Below are 20,250 nucleotides of genomic sequence, written 5' to 3' on the forward strand. Positions count from 1 at the left end.
ACGATCGACACTAGTATTACGCAAAAAGGGGGTATAACAGATGAGACTTCTGCAGTTCTGAGTGAAGCCTTATGCGCTCAAAAATGCGGCATCGCGTGCGTTCATTACCTTGTCGGTGTTTAGGCAGCGTCAGGGCGGCAGCGGCCGGCGCACCAGTTTTTTTAAAAAAACTATCTGGCTATGTTTTCATCTGACCAATCAGGGTCTCAATGTTAACCTTAAGCTCCGCTTACAAAAATTCTGTCTATCCAATGAGAAACGTTATACTTTCCATGGTGGGGCAATGTTTTTTTAAAATTTGCAACGTAACAGAGACGCTAAAAAGTCTCACGCTAAAACCTGCAGCTGGTGTGGTCCTTTTAGCGTTATCGTGAGATCTATACTGTTCTTCTGGAGGGCTCTATCTTTTAACATGGGCTGGAGGATTGTCCTAATGTAACAGACACGCGAAAAATCTCACGCTAAAACTTGCGGGTGGTAGTGGCCCTTTTTGAGTTATCGTAAGATCTATACTGCTTTTCTGGAGGGCTCCAGCTTTTAACATGGGCTGGGGGTTGTCCTTGACGTACCTGAGACGCGAAACAGTCACGCTAAAACGTGTGGGTTGTGTACGCGTACAGGCAGGCTCGCGGCGTGGGTGCCCAGCGCCTCCCTTATCGTAGGGCCTTCTAGCTTAACACGGTTCTGCTCTCGGCTTCTGTCCTCGTTTCTCCCCTCGGAACTGCGTCTGCCTCATGGTGGGAAGGTACGACATACATTTAGGGATTCTTGTGTTAGTCTGTGGTATTCCATTTGCTCACTCGTTACTTGTATTACTTTGGTTAATTTAATGTCATGATTTATTCGGAGCTACGTGACATACTACTAGATTTGCTTATTATGTCAGGGTTTTCATGGAAGGTGTTGGATTTGCCTGACACCTTACACTGCGTAGTAATCACCGCTGTTGGCAGTTCCTCGACTGTAGTAGCGCTGTCAGAACCAGGGGCTCGCTTTCTCAGTTTCGCAATTTCCTCTCCGGGCGCCATCGCCGCTCGCTACGCCATCGCGAATCGAATTACGGCTGCATTAGCAGTGAGCAGCGCAGACAGCCGGCGAATGAGCGTTTGCTGACGTCCTCTTCCGTTCCGCGATGGAAACCCCAAGCTGGGCGTAAATTTGCACCACTCTCATCTTGCTGAGATTCCTTATATTCTGGTGTCTCTACGGTGTGCTAGCATTCAGTTACGCCCTGCATATTCACCATGTTTTGTTTATTGTGTAATGTAAACACAGCCATAACAACAGTGGAAGGCATGTGTAGTCACAAATGCAGAACACGCCATACAAGAAAACGACGACGTCAGACACCGCCACCTCTACCACCACCACCACCACCACCACCACCACTCGCTGGAATAAAAGCAACAGAGCAGTCTTTTTTATGATATAAACACAGAAAGAAGATCTCTTACGCTCTGGGAAGACTATTTCATACTCAGTGTCATGAAGAAAAAGTAAGATATGCTCAGTGACAAAAGTATTAATACGAAAACAATAGTCCCTCTGAATGCCAACGTAGAATGAAATGTTAGAAACATCAGGGTGCCTTACTGTCTCATCAGCCTCCATGTCTCCCCAACCTAAATCCCCACTGCATTACTAGCCTCTACAGTTCTCAAAATCGTAACCTAGTAGCAAGTTAAAGTGTGGTGAGCCCCAAGGACGAGCTGACTGAAAAGTTATCGAAGAAGTTGGGACCAGAAGTGTCTACAGAAGAGTCAATGCACATACATAGACCATGAGGAGCACAATAAAAAATATGCAGCCTGCATCTTTTTAAATAATGAGAATATTAAACTAAAGCTGGTGCTACGGGGCACTAAAGTGGAAAAACTAAAATTTTCTTCATTTATTTGTTGGCCACTGAAGATGCCTAAAACAATTAGGTGAAACGTGTTTGGCTAAAAACAAAAATATTTCCGTTGCTTAAGGCTTTTGCTGTATTAAACAGAAAGCAATCTGGTAATGTTCTGCAAAATTATATTTTTTTGGTTACCCGACAGCTTTGCACTACTCAGATTATCGGTTGAAGATCGCCTAACAAGAAGAAAGCTGTTTCGATATCAGAATAAGTATTACTCTGCAGAATATTAGGAAAGTATTTCCTATTTAATATTATTGTCATATTGCACCAAGCACCGGCGGAAATTTTGTTAAAGTTACTCTTGTCTACTGGGCAAACACCATAAATAAAATATCCATGAGCAGCTTCCTTCGGATATATAAAGAATTTGACAATGTTGACTGGATTGCACTCTTTAAAATTCTGATGTTATCAGGGGTAAAGCAGACGGAGCGATAGGAAATCGACAATTTGTACAGAAAGCAGACTGTAACCCTAGGAGTTAAAGAACATGAAAGGATAGCAGTAGTTAACATGGGAGTTATTCAGGATTGTAGCCTATCTCCCAAGTTATTCAATCTGTACACTGAACAAGCTGTGAGGAAACCTAGCAGAAATTATGTCGATCAGTTCAGCGAAATGGTTACAGTGGTGAAGATAGGTTATAAAGTAATTATCTAAAATAAAATTACCATTATGGAGGGCAGAGAAATTAAAGCTGGTAATGATGGAAGAATTGCTTTAGGATATGCGACGCTAAAAGTAGTCGACGAGTTTTGCTATCTCGACAGCTAAATAACTGACTATGGCCAAAGTGGAGAAGATATGAAATGCAGTGTGTCAATAGCAAGAATAGCATATCTGAAAAAGAGAAATTTTCAAAAGCGATATTAATCTTTTCTGAAGGTATTTGTTTGGAGTAGAACGTTGGATGGAATTGTAACGTGGACAATAAACAGTTCACTAACGAAGAGAATACAAGCTTTTGGAACGTGGTGTTACAGCAGAGAGCTGAAGTGCGGATGGGTAGCTCCAACAACTTACGAGGAGGTAATGAACAGAATTCAGAAAGGAATAAATGTATGGACCCACTTGGCTAAAAGATAGGACCTATTGATATCGTAGGACATATCCTGAGGCGACAAGTGTGGTCAATTTGCTAATAGACAAAGTGTCGTAGCAGGGGAGGGAGGGGGAGGTGAAAATTGTAAAGGAAAACCAAGATTACTAAGGCAGTTCAAATGCATGTAGGCTGCAGCAGACCTGCAAAGATGGCTTGCAGTGGATAGTGCATCAAACCAATCTTGCGAATGAAGATCACTAAAGCCTTCATTCCCCCCATCACAAGCCGGTACCTAGAACACGTGTAATTTCAATAAACTGAATTTAGTACACAACCTGGTAAAAAAGGCGAGACATACAGATGGAGAGGAAGAAACTAAACTGAGAGTGTATGTAGTGCTATTACAATGGTTATAAAATGGTGTCAAATTTACAAATAATTTGGCGTTATGAGACTCCTTGTTATTACGGCAGTGCACTGATCTGGAGTGAATGTACCCACAGACTCAGGTGGGAGGTGTGTCATAGAGCCATTCTATTCTCTACTGAGGTAAGCTGGCGCTCAGTTGTTGTAACTGACTCTAGACATCCATGACAGTGGCACTGGGATATGGTTGACATACGAGTTCGTCCCTCACATGTTCTATTGGGACAGGTTCTGGGATCGTGCTGGCCACAGGAGTATCTCAGTGATGTTCCATGAGTGGACGATCATTATCCACTTGAAAAATGGTATACTGTCGCATGAGGGCTGGCACATGAGGACCCAGATTGTCCGTGATGGACTAATAAGCCATTATAGTAGTCTTCCCGTGGTCTAGGGGTAGCGTCTTTTATTCATAATCAAAACGTCTTCAGTCTCCCGTTCGATCCCCGCCACTGCCTAAATTTTGATAAATAATCAGCATTGGCGGCCGAAGACTTCCGGCATAAGAAGTCAGCCTCATTCTGCCAACGGCCTTGTAAAAGAGGGCGGAGGAGCGGATAGAGGTTCAGGGCACTCTCTTGTCCTAGGGGTGGGAAATTGCCTCTAAAGGCGGAAGAATCAGCAATGATCAACGACATGAGGATGCAGAAGGCAATGGAAACCACTGCATTGAAGACACGCATCGTGTATCCACAGGACTTTTCGCCTGTAGTTGAAGTAGTATCATGATTATATCTCCAATGGCAAAAAATTCCGGAATAGTCCCCCATTCGGATCTCCGGGAGGGGACTGCCAAGGGGGAGGTTACCATGAGAAAAAGATTGAATAATCAATGAAAGGATAATGTTCTACTAGTCGGGGCGTGGAATGTCAGAAGCTTGAACGTGGTAGGGAAACTAGAAAATCTGAAAAGGGAAATGCAAAAGCTCAATCTAGATATAGTAGGGGTCAGTGAAGTGAAGTGGAAGGAAGACAAGGATTTCTGGTCAGATGAGTATCGGGTAATATCAACAGCAGCAGAAAATGGTATAACAGGTGTAGGATTCGTTATGAATAGGAAGGTAGGGCAGAGGATGTGTTACTGAGAACAGTTCAGTGACCGGGTTGTTCTAATCAGAATCGACAGCAGACCAACACCGACAACGATAGTTCAGGTATACATGCCGACGTCGCAAGCTGAAGATGAACAGATAGGGAAAGTGTATGAGGATATTGAAAGGGTAATGCAGTATGTAAAGGGGGTCGAAAATCTAATAGTCATGGGCGACTGGAATGCAGTTGTAGGGGAAGGAGTAGAAGAAAAGGTTGCAGGAGAATATGGGCTTGGGACAAGGAATGAAAGAGGAGAAAGACTAATTGAGTTCTGTAACAAGTTTCAGCTAGTAATAGCGAATACCCTGTTCAAGAATCACAAGAGGAGGAGGTATACTTTGAAAAGGCAGGGAGATACGGGAAGATTTCAATTAGATTACATCATGGTCAGACAGAGATTCCGAAATCAGATACTGGATTGTAAGGTGTACACAGGAGCAGATATAGACTCAGATTACAATATAGTAGTGATGAAGAGTAGGCTGGAGTTAAACACATTAGTGAGGAAGAACCAATACGCTAAGAAGTGGGATACAGAAGTTCTAAGGAATGACGAGATACGTTTGCAGTTCTCTAACGCTATAGATACAGCAATAAGGAATAGCGCAGTAGGCAGCACAGTTGAAGAGGAATGGACGTCTCTAAAAAGGGCCATCACAGAAGTTGGGAAGGAAAACATAGGTACAAAGAAGGTAGCTGCGAAGAAACCATAGGTAACAGAAGAAATACTTCAGTTTATTGATGAAAGGAGGAAGTACAAACATGTTCCGGGAAAATCAGAAATACAGAGATTCAAGTCGCTGAGGAATGAAATAAATAGGAAGTGCAGGGAATTTAAGACGAAATGGCTGCAGGAAAAATGTGAAGACATCGAAAAAGATATGATTGTCGTAAGGACAGACTCAGCATACAGGAACGTCAAAACAAGCAACGGTGGTAACATTAAGAGTGCAACGGGAATTCCACTGTTATTTGCAGAGGAGAGAGCAGATAGGTGGAAAGAATACATTGAAAGCCTCTATGAGGGTGGAGATATGTCTGATGTGATAGAAGGAGAAACAGGAGTTGATTTAGAAGAGATATGGGATCCAGTATTAGAATCGGAATTTAAAAGAGCTTTGGAGGACTCACGGTCAAATAAGGCAGAAGGGATAGATAACATTCCGTCAGAATTTCTAAAATCATTAGGGGAAGTGGCAAAAAAACGATTATTCACGTTAGTGTGTAGAATATATGAGTCTGTCTACATACCATCTGACTTTCGGAAAAGTATCATCCACACAATTCCGAAGACGGCAAGAGCTGCCAAGTGCGAGAATTATCGCACAATCAGCTTAACAGCTCATGCATCGAAGCTGCTTACAAGAATAATATACAGAAGAATGGAAAAGAAAATTGAGAATGTGCTAGGTGACGATCAGTTTGGCTTTAGGAAAAGTAAAGGCACGAGAGAGGCAATTCTGACGTTACGGCTAATAATGGAAGCAAGGCTAAAGAAAAATCAAGACACGTTCATAGGATTTGTCGACCTGGAAACCTGGAAAAAGCGTTCGACAATATAAAATAGTGCAAGCTGTTCGAGATTCTGAAAAAAAGTTGGGGTAAGCTATAGGGAGAGACGGGTCATATACAATATGTACAACAACCAAGAGGAAATAGTAAGAGTGGACGATCAAGAAGGAAGTGCTCGTATTAAGAAGGGAGTGAGACAAGGCTGTAGCCTTTCGCCCCTACTCTTCAATATGTACATCGAGGAAGCAATGATGGAAATAAAAGAAAGGTTTAAGATTGGAATTAAAATACAAGGTGAAAGGATATCAGTGATACGATTCGCTGATGACATTGCTGTCCTGAGTGAAAGTGAAGAAGAATTAAATGATCTGCTGAACGGAATGATCAGTCTAATGAGTACACAGTATGGTTTGAGAGTAAATCGGAGAAAGACGAAGGTAATGAGAAGTAGTAGAAATGAGAACAGCGAGAAACTTAACATCAGGATTGATGGTCACGAAGTCAATGAAGTTAAGGAATTCTGCTACCTAGGCAGTAAAATAACCAATGACGGACGGAGCAAGGAGGACTTCAGAAGCAGACTCGCTATGGCAAAAAAGGCATTTCTGGCCAAGAGAAGTCTACTAATATCAAATACCGGCCTTAATTTGAGGAAGAAATTTCTGAGGATGTACGTCTGGAGTACAGCATTGTATGGTAATCAAACATGGACTGTGGGAAAACCGAAACAGAAGAGAATCGAAGCATTTGAGATGTGGTGCTGTAGACGAATGTTGAAAATTAGGTGAACTGATAAGGTAAGGAATGAGGAGGTTCTACGCAGAATCGGAGAGGAAAGGAATATGTGGAAAACACTGATAAGGAGAAGGGACAGGATGATAGGACATCTGCTAAGACATGAGGGAATGACTTCCATGGTACTAGAGGGAGCTGTAGGGGGCAAAAGCTGTAGAGGAAGACAGAGATTGGAATACGTAAAGCAAATAATTGAGGACGTAGGTTGCAAGTGCTACTCTGAGATGAAGAGGTTAGCACAGGAAAGGAATTCGTGGCGGGCCGCATCAAACCAGGAGAAAAAGTTGCTTAAATCGCTACCAGCCATGACCCGATGGGCCCCCACATGGTCAGGCCCGGAGTTACAGTGTTGCTCCTCTCCAAAACAAGAATGGGACCTCTTGCCAGGTCCCCGCGATGATGGCTAAAATTGGTCATCCTGATGAGTGAAGAATCGTGAGTCATCGCTCAGCAGAATGCGTCGCCTTTCAACAGCAGTCTATCCTTCCTGGTCACAGCTCCAGTTCAAACGCAGTCGTTTTGTGTCGTCGTGTTACTTTCCGCCTACGCATGGGACGGTAACTCTGGTCCGGTTGATGTTACTGTTTAGTCGAAGGTGCGGGGTGACACACAACGAAGTCAAGTGTCCATTACTTGTTCTCAGGTGGCAGCAGTCGTGGAGGGGCTATGATGTGCTCTATACGCAGTACTGCAATTTTCTACTTAAGCGTTGACGACTAATAAGCGTGCCCTCAAATTTCTAAACGTTCTAGTATCAGACCACTGTCATATCCGAACACCCCATATACCTGGAAGTTGCACTATTCGGCCAATCCGCCAAATGGAGATGCACAATGAGTCTGAGAACTCTTCCAGGTGCTGACAACGCTGTGTCACACTAGCGCAAATCACCTTCGTGTAATTGATAGTGATCAGTCATTATCTGACGTTCTTTAAAATACAGAGTCTTGTGTAACATCGTGCAGAATTGTAGCAGAACTCAGACAATGCAACACTGAACAATCTGAGCTTGAGTACCTGAGGTCGGAGACGCTAGCTTAAGGAGAATGGAAGTAAACTTGTCAATAAACTCTAAACATTCATGGTGGTGTCTGATTGTACTATATCGTGTCTCCCTACCACTTTCGCGCAACGAAGCTCTGAGCGTGTTTTTTAGGGAATTAACTAGTTTGAATCTGGGACCTGTTGCTGGTAAGGAGACGCCAGACCACACATTACATGTAGAATTCAGAAGAGTTCATTGAGACTAGCGATGATATAACCAAATACTAAATGATCTCAGCGTCAGCTCCACTGCACTCCCTGTAAAAGAATCTTAATACTAACTAAATTTAGTGGAAAGGGTTCAAGGCTTTCCTATTTTTAGTTAGCTGGTAAAATAACGTCGAAAAAGCAGTTAAGTTTACCATTGGAAATTTTATTCTACTCACAAAACATCGTTTATAAATTGCACTATTGATAAAAGGAAATGTTTTAATACAGGATGGTAAAAACCAACAGCGTTCAACAAAAATGTGAACGAATATTCCCTAAATTGGTTTCCAAGTTCTACAATCGATCGAAGGATGACCTATGCCATATCACATCTATAACCTAGGTTTAAATTAAGTTTCACAAAAGAGAAAACTATCAAAATGGTCTACAGTGACCCTCAATTATCTTTAATTACTTATCTAACCTGTCGTAAATTACAGTGGCTGATGTGGCTTCTCAATAACTATAAAATAGAAAAATCATCGCGTTTCAGATCTTTACTTCAAGTGGCAAATGTGAACACCATGAGTTTTAATTAACGATCACCATTAGTATTACGCAAAAAAGGGGTGTAACAGATGAGACTTCTGCAGTTCTGAGTGAAGCTTTATGCGCTCAAATATGCGGCATCGCGTGCGTTCATTACCTTGTCGGTGTCTAAGCAGCGTCAGGGCGGCAGCGGCCGGCGCAGCAGCCATCCAGCCCGCCGTCTCGGAACTAACTCTCTAACTTCTCCTTACTACAATTTACCGAAGTTGGTTTAAAAAACTATCTGGCTGTGTTTTAATCTGACCAATCAGGGTCTCAATGTTAACCTTAAGCTCCGCCTACAAAAATTATGTCTATCCAATGAGAAACGTTATACTTCTCGTGGTGGGGCAATGTTTTTAAAGTTTGCAACGTAACAGAGACGCTAAAAAGTCTCACGCTGAAACCTGCAGCTAGTGTGGTCCTTTTAGCGATATCGTAAGATCTATACTGCTCTTCTGGAGGGCTCTATCTTTTAACATGGGCTGGGGAGTGATCCGAATGTAACAGACACGCGAAAACGCTCACGCTAAAACTTGCGGGTGGTAGTGGCCCTTTTTGTGTTATCGTAAGATCTATACTGCTTTTCTGGAGGGCTCTAGCTTTTAACATGGGCTGGGGGTTGTCCTTGACAAACCTGAGACGCGAAAAAGCCTGACGCTAAAACGTGCCGGTTGTATAGTTGTACAGGTAGGCTCGCGGCGTGGGTGCCCAGCCCCTCGCTTATCTGCTTTCGGCTTCTGTCCTCATTTCTCCCCTCGGAACTGCGTCTGCCTCACGGTGGGAAGGTACGACATGCATTTAGGCATTCTTGTGTTAGTCTGTGGTATTCCATTTGCTCACTCGTTACTCGTATTACCTTGGTTAATTTAATGTCACGATTTATTCGGAGCTATGTGACATACTAGTAGATTTGCTTATTATGTCAGGGTTTTCATGTAAGGTGTTGGATTTGCCTGACACCTTACAAAACTTGTCAGTCGCTTTGTCTAGCATTAATGTTTTCCAGCTTATTTACAACGAATGTACGTACAAGTTTGCACATACTGTGCTGTTTATTTACGTCTACATTATGTATTTCCTGCTAGGAAACAAGGGTTTCTTGCTTCGCAAATGGTTTCTCCTACCACCTCTACATCTTGGGCCTGTTACCCTTCCGTTCGTTGGAACTACGAAATCCTTGGGGCTCATACTCGATAGGGAATTCTCTTGATCCTCCTATGTATCTTACCTGGCAGACGGCTGTACGCGGTCCCTCAATGTCCTACGTGTCCTCCATGGTACTTCCTGGGGTGCCGATCAGACCACCCTCCTCCGTTTGTACCGGTCCGTTGTCCGTTCGTAACTCGACTATGGGTGCTTTGCTTATGTGTCTGTACGCCTATCCCTCTTACGCCGTCTCAACACTATACACCATCACGGCATCCATTCGGCCACAGGCGCCTTTTACACCAGCCCAGCTGAGAGTCTGTATGCTGAAGCTGCTGAACTACCCTTGTCCTACCGCCGTGACTTTCTCCTCAGCAGTTATGCATGCCGTTTTGTCTGCCATGCTTGGCGACCCCTCCTATGCCTCCTCCTTTGATGATTCTTTTGATTGTCAGTATGGGGCTCGTCCCTCTTCTATGTTACCTCCTGGATTACGCTTTTCGGCACATGCTTTTTGCATGCAGAGCTGCACACTACACAACATAAGTTTCGTGGCCCGTGCTCGACTCTACTGACGCGGCTGCCCGCAAAGATACTCCACAACTAAGCCAGCGATATGACAATACGCTGACAAGTTTCAGCACATTTTGTAACACACAGTACGAATGTTACGTTCATTGTGTCAGTGATTATTTGCAGTTAACTGTAACTTACGTAAGTTAAGAAGTGCATACGTGATTTCATTCGTATTATTTCCTTAAGTTGACTTCTCCGACCCCAGGTCCTCTACCTCAAGTTGTTCCGTGGAGCATCCTCTATGTCCTGTTAAATTTACGTAATCACCCTGAATACGCCACCAGATCTGGTAACAACGTAGATACGAGCAATAGAAATGGTCTCGGATGGCCCTCTCACAGCAGATAAGAGAACAAGTGACTGGTGTACTTCTTAGATGGGTTACTGCTGCTACAATGACCGGCTATCCAAGATCTGAGTGAGTCTGAATGTAGTGTTACAGTCGGCGCACAAGCTATGGGACACAGTATCTCCGAGGTAGCTTTGAAGTGTGGACTTTCCCTTTCGACCGTTTCACGAGTGTACCGTTAATATCAGGAATCCGTTAAAACATCAAATCACCGACATCGCTGCGGCCAGAAAAAGATCCTGCGAGAACGGCGCCAGCGACGACAGAAGAGAATAGTTCAACGCGACAGAAGTGCGACCCTTCCACAAATTGCTACAGATTTCAAATCTGGGCTATCAAGAACTGTCAACGAAACATCATAGATATGGGTTTTGGGAGACGAAAGCTCACTCGTGTAATTTTGACCACTGCACGAGACAAAGCTTTACGCTTCTCCTGAGTCCGCCAAAACAGACATTAGACTGTTGATGACTCGAAATGTTGCCTTGTTGGACGAGTCTCGTTTCAAATTGCATCGAGCGGATGGACGTGTACGGGTATGGAGACAGCCTCATGAATTCATGGACTCTGTATGTCAGCAGGGGACTGTTCAACCTGTTGGAGACTCTGCATTGATGTGGGGCCTGTGCGGTTGGAGTGACGTGGTACCTCTGATACGTCTAGATACGACTCTGACAGGTGACACGTACGTAAGCGTCCTGTGTGATCACCTGCATCCATTCATGTCTCGCTCCAGGCAAATGCCGGGATGGTTCCTTTCAAAGGGCACGGCCGAATTCCTTCCCCGTCCTTCCCTAACCCGGTGAGACCGATGACCTCGCTGTCTGGTGTCCTTCCCGAAAACCAACCAACCAACCAACCATTCATGTCCATTGTGCATTCTGACGGACTTCGTCAATTCCAGCAGGACAATGCGGCACCCCAAACGTCTAAAATTGCTACAAAGTAGCTCCAGGAACACTTTTTCTGAGTTTAAACACTTCCGCTGGCAACCAGACTTCCCATAAATTAACATTATTGAGCAAATCTGGGATGCCTTGCAACGTGCCGTTCAGAAGAGATTCCATCCCCTCGTAAACTTGGGGATTTATGGACAGCCCTGCAGGATTCATCGTGTCAGATCCCTCCAGCACTACTCCAGAAATTAGTCGAGTCCATGACACGTCGTGTTGCGGCACTTTGGCGTGCTCGCGGGAGCCCTACACGATATTAGACAGATGTAACAGTTTCTTTGGCTCTTCAGTGTAGATCACAATAGCCTCTCTACACATACGCGCATGATAATGCGATGTCTTAGATATGACACTCGTCTCACTGAATTTCATTTCCTAATCACCATCTTGGCAATTACAACAGAAAAGAGGAAGGTGTTCAATAAGAAAATAAATGGATGCCAACAGTGCAACGTGAGAATGACGATCGATTACTTCCAATCGAGAATGTTAGAAATTTCTTTCTTTCTTTCCTTCGCGTGTGCCTTTGTCCCGCAGGTACGCAGGGTCAGCATGGTTAATCGGATTTGGCAATGTTAGATTAAGGGGTGGCCGGACGCCCTCCCTGCCGCCACCCCGTTACCCCACAGGACGGAATTAGCGTAACCAAACTGTCTGCGACTGGTGTAATCCATGGAATAATGCGAAAGTGTTCAGTGTAACTGAGGTGGGAACCACCCCGGTATTCGCCTAGCGGGATGTGGAAAACCGCCTAAAAACCACATCCAGGCTGGCCGGCACACCAAGCGCCGCCGTTAATCCGCCGGGCGGATTCGATCCGGGGCCGGCGCGCCTACCCAATCCACGAAGCAGCGTATTAGCGCTCACGGCTAACGTGGCGGGTCAATCGAGAATGTTAGAAGTACCAGCGATAATCTCGTAGCCGTCGTCGTGGTGCCCTCTACGCTGCCTATGTAATCAGCGACTGTGAATAATAATAATAATAAGCAACAATGGCGTCCTCTTAAGAAGAGCTCATGATTGCAACTGAGGCAGAAACGAGACTCGTTGTATTGTCGCTCGTCTTATTGCTCCAGTGGGAACAACAATGTCACTCGAATAAGAGTTGCAACGCGCCATTGTTATTGCAACGTGACGTAAATCATATCGTATCGGCCGAGTGGGAAGCGCTCCAAGACAAGTAAACTAGTATCCTGCATTGATTTTGTTGTGGCCTAGTCCTATGGCATTAACTCGGGGTGCTCACGGAGATGCTCCTACGACTGAAGACCTCTCTTCGTTGAGTCATGCTGTATCCTGTTAGCTAGGAACTCGATGTTTTTTCTTTTTTTTTTTCCCTGCTGAAGCAGTGAAGAGCAGTCAACACGGAATGGGAAACGTTAGATGCGGCAGGCGGGCTGCGAGTAGCTACAGCGGGGCATTTCTTTTTCTAAGCCGAGCGCGGTCTGAGCTCGCAGCATACTCGACAGCCAGTGGAAATGTCGACTCGCTTTGTCCACTGTGTAGCGAGTGTTCGCTTCACAAAGGGACGCACGTTAAATACTCCAGGCGTCCTCCGCTGTTTAAATTCTGCTACAGCTCTGTGTGTCCGTGGGGTCTCTCTCTCTCTCTCTCTCTCTCTCTCTCTCTCTCTCTCTCTCTCTCTCTCTCTCTCTCTCTCTCTCTGTGTGTGTGTGTGTGTGTGTGTGTGTGTGTGTGTGTGTGTGTGTGTGTGTGTGTGTGTGTTTTAGCGAGGGCACACATTAATTAACATTGCTGTCAAGTGTGCTTCCCTTAGAGAACGGAACCGCTAACTTCAGCGAATTTCATTTGTTTCGCGTCAGTTCTAAAATTGCCCGGAGGAGCAACCGCGAGAGAGAGAATATTGGTTTCGTAATGTCTTCCTAGAATTAAAGCCGAAATATTTACAGCGTATCTCCGACGCGCGAGTAACCATAGACACAAACATCTTGCGTCCGAAAAGCTTAGAGACTGATTTTATTCCTGGCGTATAAGCGACGTCAGCGCCGTAACTACGGCGACCGCTTGAACTAACAGCTGTAAACAACACACATGCATTTGACAAATACCGACTCAAAGGAAGGCCTCGGCGCTTGTTGGTGACGTCACGTCAGCTAGGCACGGCGAACGCCAGGTCTGTTGCAGGCAGAAACGCCTGGGTGCGCTTATCACCATAAATCTCTTATTTTTGGACAAAATGTTTGATATTGGTTTGGATTCTGCAGTTTTATGTAGATGAAATGTTATCTTACTAACGTAAAGCTACAAATGAAGATCATAGTTCTGTATTACTGAATCCTGTCGAAACAAACGTAGATCAATATGAGAAGATGCTATGCCCCATTGCAAGCTTCGGAAATTTTACATTCAAGCAACTATATTTACTTGATCCATTTTGTTATCGAAACTTACCACAACCCCCTTACAATGAACTCGTTTCTTTTATTTATTTATTTATTTATTTATTTACTTACTTACTTTCGTTTGACATCATCACTGGAAATGTGAACTAATATACATGTGTAAATGTCCAACTGTTGCCAGTCATTAGACTACAGTTGTTTTCAACCAAAGGAATTCTAAACAGGAAACAAAATAGCTTCATACATCGAAAATGCTGCTGAGCTTAAACTTTTTTAAACATGCACATTAGAAAAGATAAATATTCCCCTCTTGCAACTGAAAGGAGTAACTTTATAAGATAAAAAAATTTTATTTGATAAAACAAGTATCTCTCTTTTGCCTCTTCATCTGTCCCCCACCCCCTCCCCAAACGTGTACAATCGCAAGATATTTCATTAACATTCAGTGTTCCTCACCCCATAGTCAACCAAGACACCAAAAGAAGAGCACCAATATGTTCACAGTTTCTTGTAAAAGCAACCCAGTACAAACGTAATTTTGTCAGATTTACAAATAAGGTAAAGAAGCACAAATTCTGTTGCTGCTGGACCGTGAAGTTGTTTTTGTATGTCAATCCTTAAAACAGGTGGAAATTTAAGTCCAGAAGTACTCTATTTGTTTAGAAGTGTAATGAACTGCACAATTAATTGATTGCAGAAAGCTCTCGGAACAATGTGTGTTGGTCAACTACCGCCAATAGTTTCACATTTTCCTGTGTCAGAGAGGGATACACCACCATTATGAGTATGCCTGCAACAGACCTGGCTTTTTTTGTTTATTTGGCCTTTGAGTGTGTACTCAATTTAGCCATCGACAACACATAGTGACAATGTACACATAATTGAATAAACAAATACAGAAATGCATATTTACAAGAATAAAAAGCTTAACTGTTACAGTTTTGTACACAATATTTTAAAAATTGAATTGAATTGGAAAATAATTAAAAGTGTCTTGACTTACAATTCACAACAATTCTGAAATATCTTCATCAGTAAGACATACTTACAATTTACGTAACCATTAAAACCTACAGATTTTAACCAGTACTCTTGATGAAGTTAACTATCACTTTATATAGACGAACGTCTTTAGTACACAAAAGAGAAGAAGCTGATTGAGGAAGATGGTAGCCCATACCCAGCAATGTCTTCAGAAAGACTAACCGTTGACGGTCAAATTTTGGGCACATAAGTAAGATGTGGTTGACATCAGCTTCTGACTCAGGATCACACTCACATGCTGGTGAACTGTAAACGTTGATCCGATGTAGATGTTGTGGGAAAGAGGCATGATTGAAGCGGAGCCTTACGATGGTAGAAATCGTGAATAGGTCCAGATGCGTCCTCATGAACCAAGGCTATGAAGGAAACCGAGGTTGTAGCACTGGGCAATAACCGCCTTTTGTCTGTGAGAAACGTTCCACATTTTCTGCCATTGTTGTCTTGCGTGATCGTTGACTTCACGAAAGTAGTCTGTATAAAGAAGGTGCAGATCCAGGACGGTGCCTAAGGTTGCCGCTTGTTTTGCTAATGCATCAACTTCATCATTATAGACGATACCAGAGTGGGAAGGTACCCACAACAAATGGATCGTCCGGCCCGTGCATGTGCTGCGAATAATGCAGATGTCACATCCAAGAATAACAGTTGGTTGTTTTGTTCCATCGACTGTACTGAATGTTTTTAAGAACGCTTTGCGAGTCAGATACTATCAGTATCTTGGGGAAGGAAGTGCTAGAGACAAACTTAAGTGCTTCCAAAACTGCCACTGTCTTCGCCGTTAAAATAGAAGTGCTCGTAGGCAGTTTGAAGGTTTTACGGATCTGGATCTGAGGGCAGAAAAAAGCGCATCCTGTACACTCTTCTTGCGGAATTTTAGAGCCATCGGTATATACACAGCCATTGTGCTTGACCGAGTCGATTGAAGCCAATGTTGACATTGGTACTGTCCAGCCAGGTCGTACTTAAATAATGGACTGGGATCTGGGAGCAGAGCGTTAGAAGATAATATTCAAAAACAGGTAGATACGCTGAACGCCGTATAGAATGTATGACAGCTGACACTTGGTCACAAATGGCTGGCAGTTTATTCCTTCTGTGGGATGCAATCCACAGTCGATAAATGCAGTCTCTACTTTGACAGACGGAACTGTCCATAATGGCCATGCCTTGAATGTAGAATTTGTCCGATAACATTTGGCGCCTAATGTTCAAGGGCATCTCCCCTGCTTCTATTAAAACGGCGTTGGTGGGCGTCGATCGCATGGCTGCATGACCGGTACGAATGGCTGTATATTGAAGAGTATCTAATTTGGGGAGCTGAATCTTTGACGCAGTGCGGTAGAATTGACAGCCGTAGTCCAATCGAGAGCCAATTATCCCTCGGTACACAGTTAGTAAAACACTCTGGTGCGCTCCCCACCAGACACGAGTGAGTGATCTGATCACATTTAAACCTTCTTCACACTTGGTAACGGTGGATCGGATGTGGGGCGCCCAGCTTAACCGAGAGTCAAAAATCATCCCCAGAAATCGAACGTGAGATTTTATTTGGAAGGTGTACTTGCCACAGGTAATGTGATCTTCAGTGCGAGCTGTCGTCGACTTGGAGAAGGTAACGACTGCTGATTTCTCAGCCGAGGTCTCCAGCCCATTGATAGAGAGCCACTCATCGGTGTGTGCGATGGTTGTGGTTAGTGCCGTTTTGGCCTGAAGATATGAAGCAGCGGTAGAATAAACACATACATCATCTGCATACTGTAGGATTTTTCTGGGGGGAGTAAGTACGCGTTCTAGATCGTGCGTATATAAAGTATACAGGAGAGGACTTAAAATTGCACCTTGCTGCAAACCCTGGGAGTCATAAAAAGGTCCGATCATGGTACCTTTGAAACGGACGTAGATCGTTCTTTGAGTAATCAGGGTACTGATACAGTAGATCATCGGTGAAGGAATTCCGAATCCTGTCAGCTTGTCCGAGAGAGACCTGGCGTTCGCCGTGCCTAGCTGACGTGACGTCACCAACAAGCGCCGAAGCCTTCCTTTGGGTCGGTCTTGATTTGACCCGTCCGCTGCGAGGAGGCAAAGTAAAGTAGTCGGCATGTCGAAGTTGTGGTGTCACAAAGCGCAATCGATCAACAGCTCTAAATGAAGAGTTAAAGACGTTCTCCAGGATATTTTGAAGAAGACAAAGGCGAATGCAAACCGCATCTAAACGATCTTCCGTCTAATATACAACAGAAAGAATTTGTTCTTTTTGTGGGTGACAGTGGTATTGTAGTCAATCCACGATACACACACCAACAGAGGAAATGATAAAAAATTGTTCTTTTAAAGTATCATTGACTTGTTTTCTGCTAACGGTCTCACTCTCAAATTTAAAAGGATACATCACATTCAGGAGTGCAGCCTATCTCGCCGAATTTCGATGGTGAAGTCTTCTCGGGTTATTAGCTGACTCAAGGCGTCATTCTGCGGCAGCGTTTCGACAAGTTTCCTGTTCGTCATTGTTAGCCAAAGCGTCGAGTTCATGTCCACTTCGTATTTTTATAAACGCTGGTAAGCAGGCTGCTCTGCTTCATACGCAACGGCTGGCCCAGTTGCGTCCGTCGTATTTCGTCAAAGAGGTCAGAAGGGAGACCTTCAGCGTCCTTGCCAAAGCAAAAATGTCGGAAACTAACAACACAGGACGACACACGACCTCCGAGATGGTTCAAAATGACTATAAGCACTATGGGACTTAACATGTGAGGTCATCAGTTCCCTACTGAAATTTAACCAACCTAAGGATGTCACACACATCCATGCCCTAGGCAGGATTCGAACCTGCGACCGTAGCGGTCGCGCGGTTCCAGACTGAAGCACCTCGAAGCGCTCGGCCATACTAGCCGCCAATCTCCGAGAAAATGTAATCTTGCAACAGCTGACAAAGACAATGCAATGATCAGTTGAGTACTGGCACAAGACTGAGAAGCTACTACAAGACGCAGCTTACACAAATCACACGAAACTTATGACCACTGACCGTCGCGGCTTTGGATGACGCCGGGTGTCGTTGCGGACACGTGACGCGGTAACAAAAGTATGTAGGCGAAGCACACACTCACGGAGGATCACCCTAGTGAAGATATTGGCTGCAAATTTGGAAATCTACTGAGATAAGCTACTTTGACAAAAGGCAGGTTATTATTAAGCAGAGACTATGAGCGAGTATCTCGAAAACGGCGAAGCTGGTCGAATGTTCACGTGCTACTGTCGTGAGCGTCTGCGGAAAGAGGTAGGAGGATAGTGAAACTACCAATAGGCGCTAAAAGGTTGGACGTCCACAGAAAGTGGGGTTCGGGGACTTGTCTGGGGATGTGGGGCATTTCTGCCGAAAGATCATTGGTCCACGCACAAGCGTTTCTCAGCACTCCGCTCTTCGTACATTCTTGAACATGGTGCTCAGTAGCAGACCACCCATACGCGTTCACATGCTGCGACAAAGACATCGTAAATTACGATTTCAATGGGCACGGGACCATGGGGATTCGACTGTTGATCAATGGAAATGTGTTGGCTGTTCGGGAGTATCAAACATCTGCTACGCTAGGTCGATGGTCGCCTCCACAAACGCCGTCATTGAATTGAACGACGGATCGAAACGTGCAGCGCGTCACGAACGCAGGATGTTGGGAGCAGTATTATGCTATGGGATACATTCTTCTGCGCTTGCATGGGACCTCTGGTAGTAATCTAAGACTCGCTGACAGCTGCAAACCACCTGCGTCCCACCGGCCTTTATGTCTTCCCCGACGACGACATCTTTCAGCAATATGATTGTCCGTGTCTCGGAGCCAGAACCGTGCTATAGCGCTTTGAGGAAAGTTATAGTGAACTCACTTGCGTGTCTCGGCGACCAAAATCGTATGGAACCCATCTGGGTCGCTATCGGACGACATCACCGAGTACGGAAATCAGCGGCCCCTTATATATGTGAATTACATCACCTGTGCGTAGAAATCTAATGTCGCATACCTCCACAAACCTACCAGCAAACTATCGAATCCCTGATACGCATAATTCGGAATGGCCACTGTCGTTGTCGTTGTTGTTGTTGTCGTCGTCGTCGTCGTCGTCGTCGTTGTTGTGGTCTTCAGTCCTAAGACGGGTTTCATGCAGCTCTCCGTGCTACTCTATCCTGTGCAAGCTTCTTTATCTCCCAGTACCTACTGCAACCTACATCCTTCTGAATCTGCTTAGTGTATTCATCTCTTGGTCTCTCTCTACGATTTTTACCCTCTACGCTGCCCTCCAATACTAAATTTGTGATCCCTTGATGCCTCAGAACATGTCCTACCAACTGGTGCCTTCTTCTAGTCAAGTTATGCCACATCTCCTCTTCTCCCCAATTCTATTCAATACCTCCTCACTAGTTATGTGATCTACCCACCTAATCTTCAGCATTTTTCTGTAGCACCAGAATTCGAAAGCTTCTATTCTCTTCTTGTCCAAACTATTTATCGTCCATGTTTCACTTCCATACACGGCTACACTCCATACGAATAATTTCTGAAACGACTTCCTGACACTTAAATCTATCATCGATGTCAACAAATTTCTCTTCTTGAGAAACGCTTTCCTTGCCATTGCCAGTATACATTTTATATCCTCTCTACTTTGACCATCATCGGTTATTTTGCTCCTCAAATAGCAAAACTCCTTTACTACTTTAAGAGTCTCATTTCCTAATCTAATTCCCTCAGCATCACCCGACTTAATTCGACTACATTCCATTATCCTCGTTCTGCTTTTGTTGATGTTCATCTTATGTCCTCCTTTCAAGACACTGTCCATTCCATTCAACTGCTCTTCCAAGTTCTTTGCTCTCTCTGACAGAATTACAATGTCATCGGCGAACCTCAAAGTTTTTATTTCTTCTCCGTGGATTCTAATACCTATTCCGAATTTTGCTTTTGTTTCCTTTAGTACTTGCTTAATATACAGATTGAATAGCATCGGGGAAAGGCTACAACCCTGTCTTACTCCCTTCCCAATCACTGCTTCCCCTTCATCTCCCTCGACTCTTACAACTGCCATCTGGTTTCTGTACAAATTGTAAATAGCCTTTCGCTCCCTGTATTTTACCCCTTCCACCTTCAGAATTTGAGAGAGATTATTCCAGTCAACATTGTCAAATGCTTTCTCCAAGTCTACAAATGCTAGAAACGTAGGTTTGCCTATCCTTAATCTTTCTTTTAAGATAAGTCGTAAGATCAGTATTG

Source organism: Schistocerca gregaria, chromosome 10 (genome assembly GCF_023897955.1).
Source record: "Schistocerca gregaria isolate iqSchGreg1 chromosome 10, iqSchGreg1.2, whole genome shotgun sequence".
Lineage (NCBI taxonomy): Eukaryota > Metazoa > Arthropoda > Insecta > Orthoptera > Acrididae > Schistocerca > Schistocerca gregaria.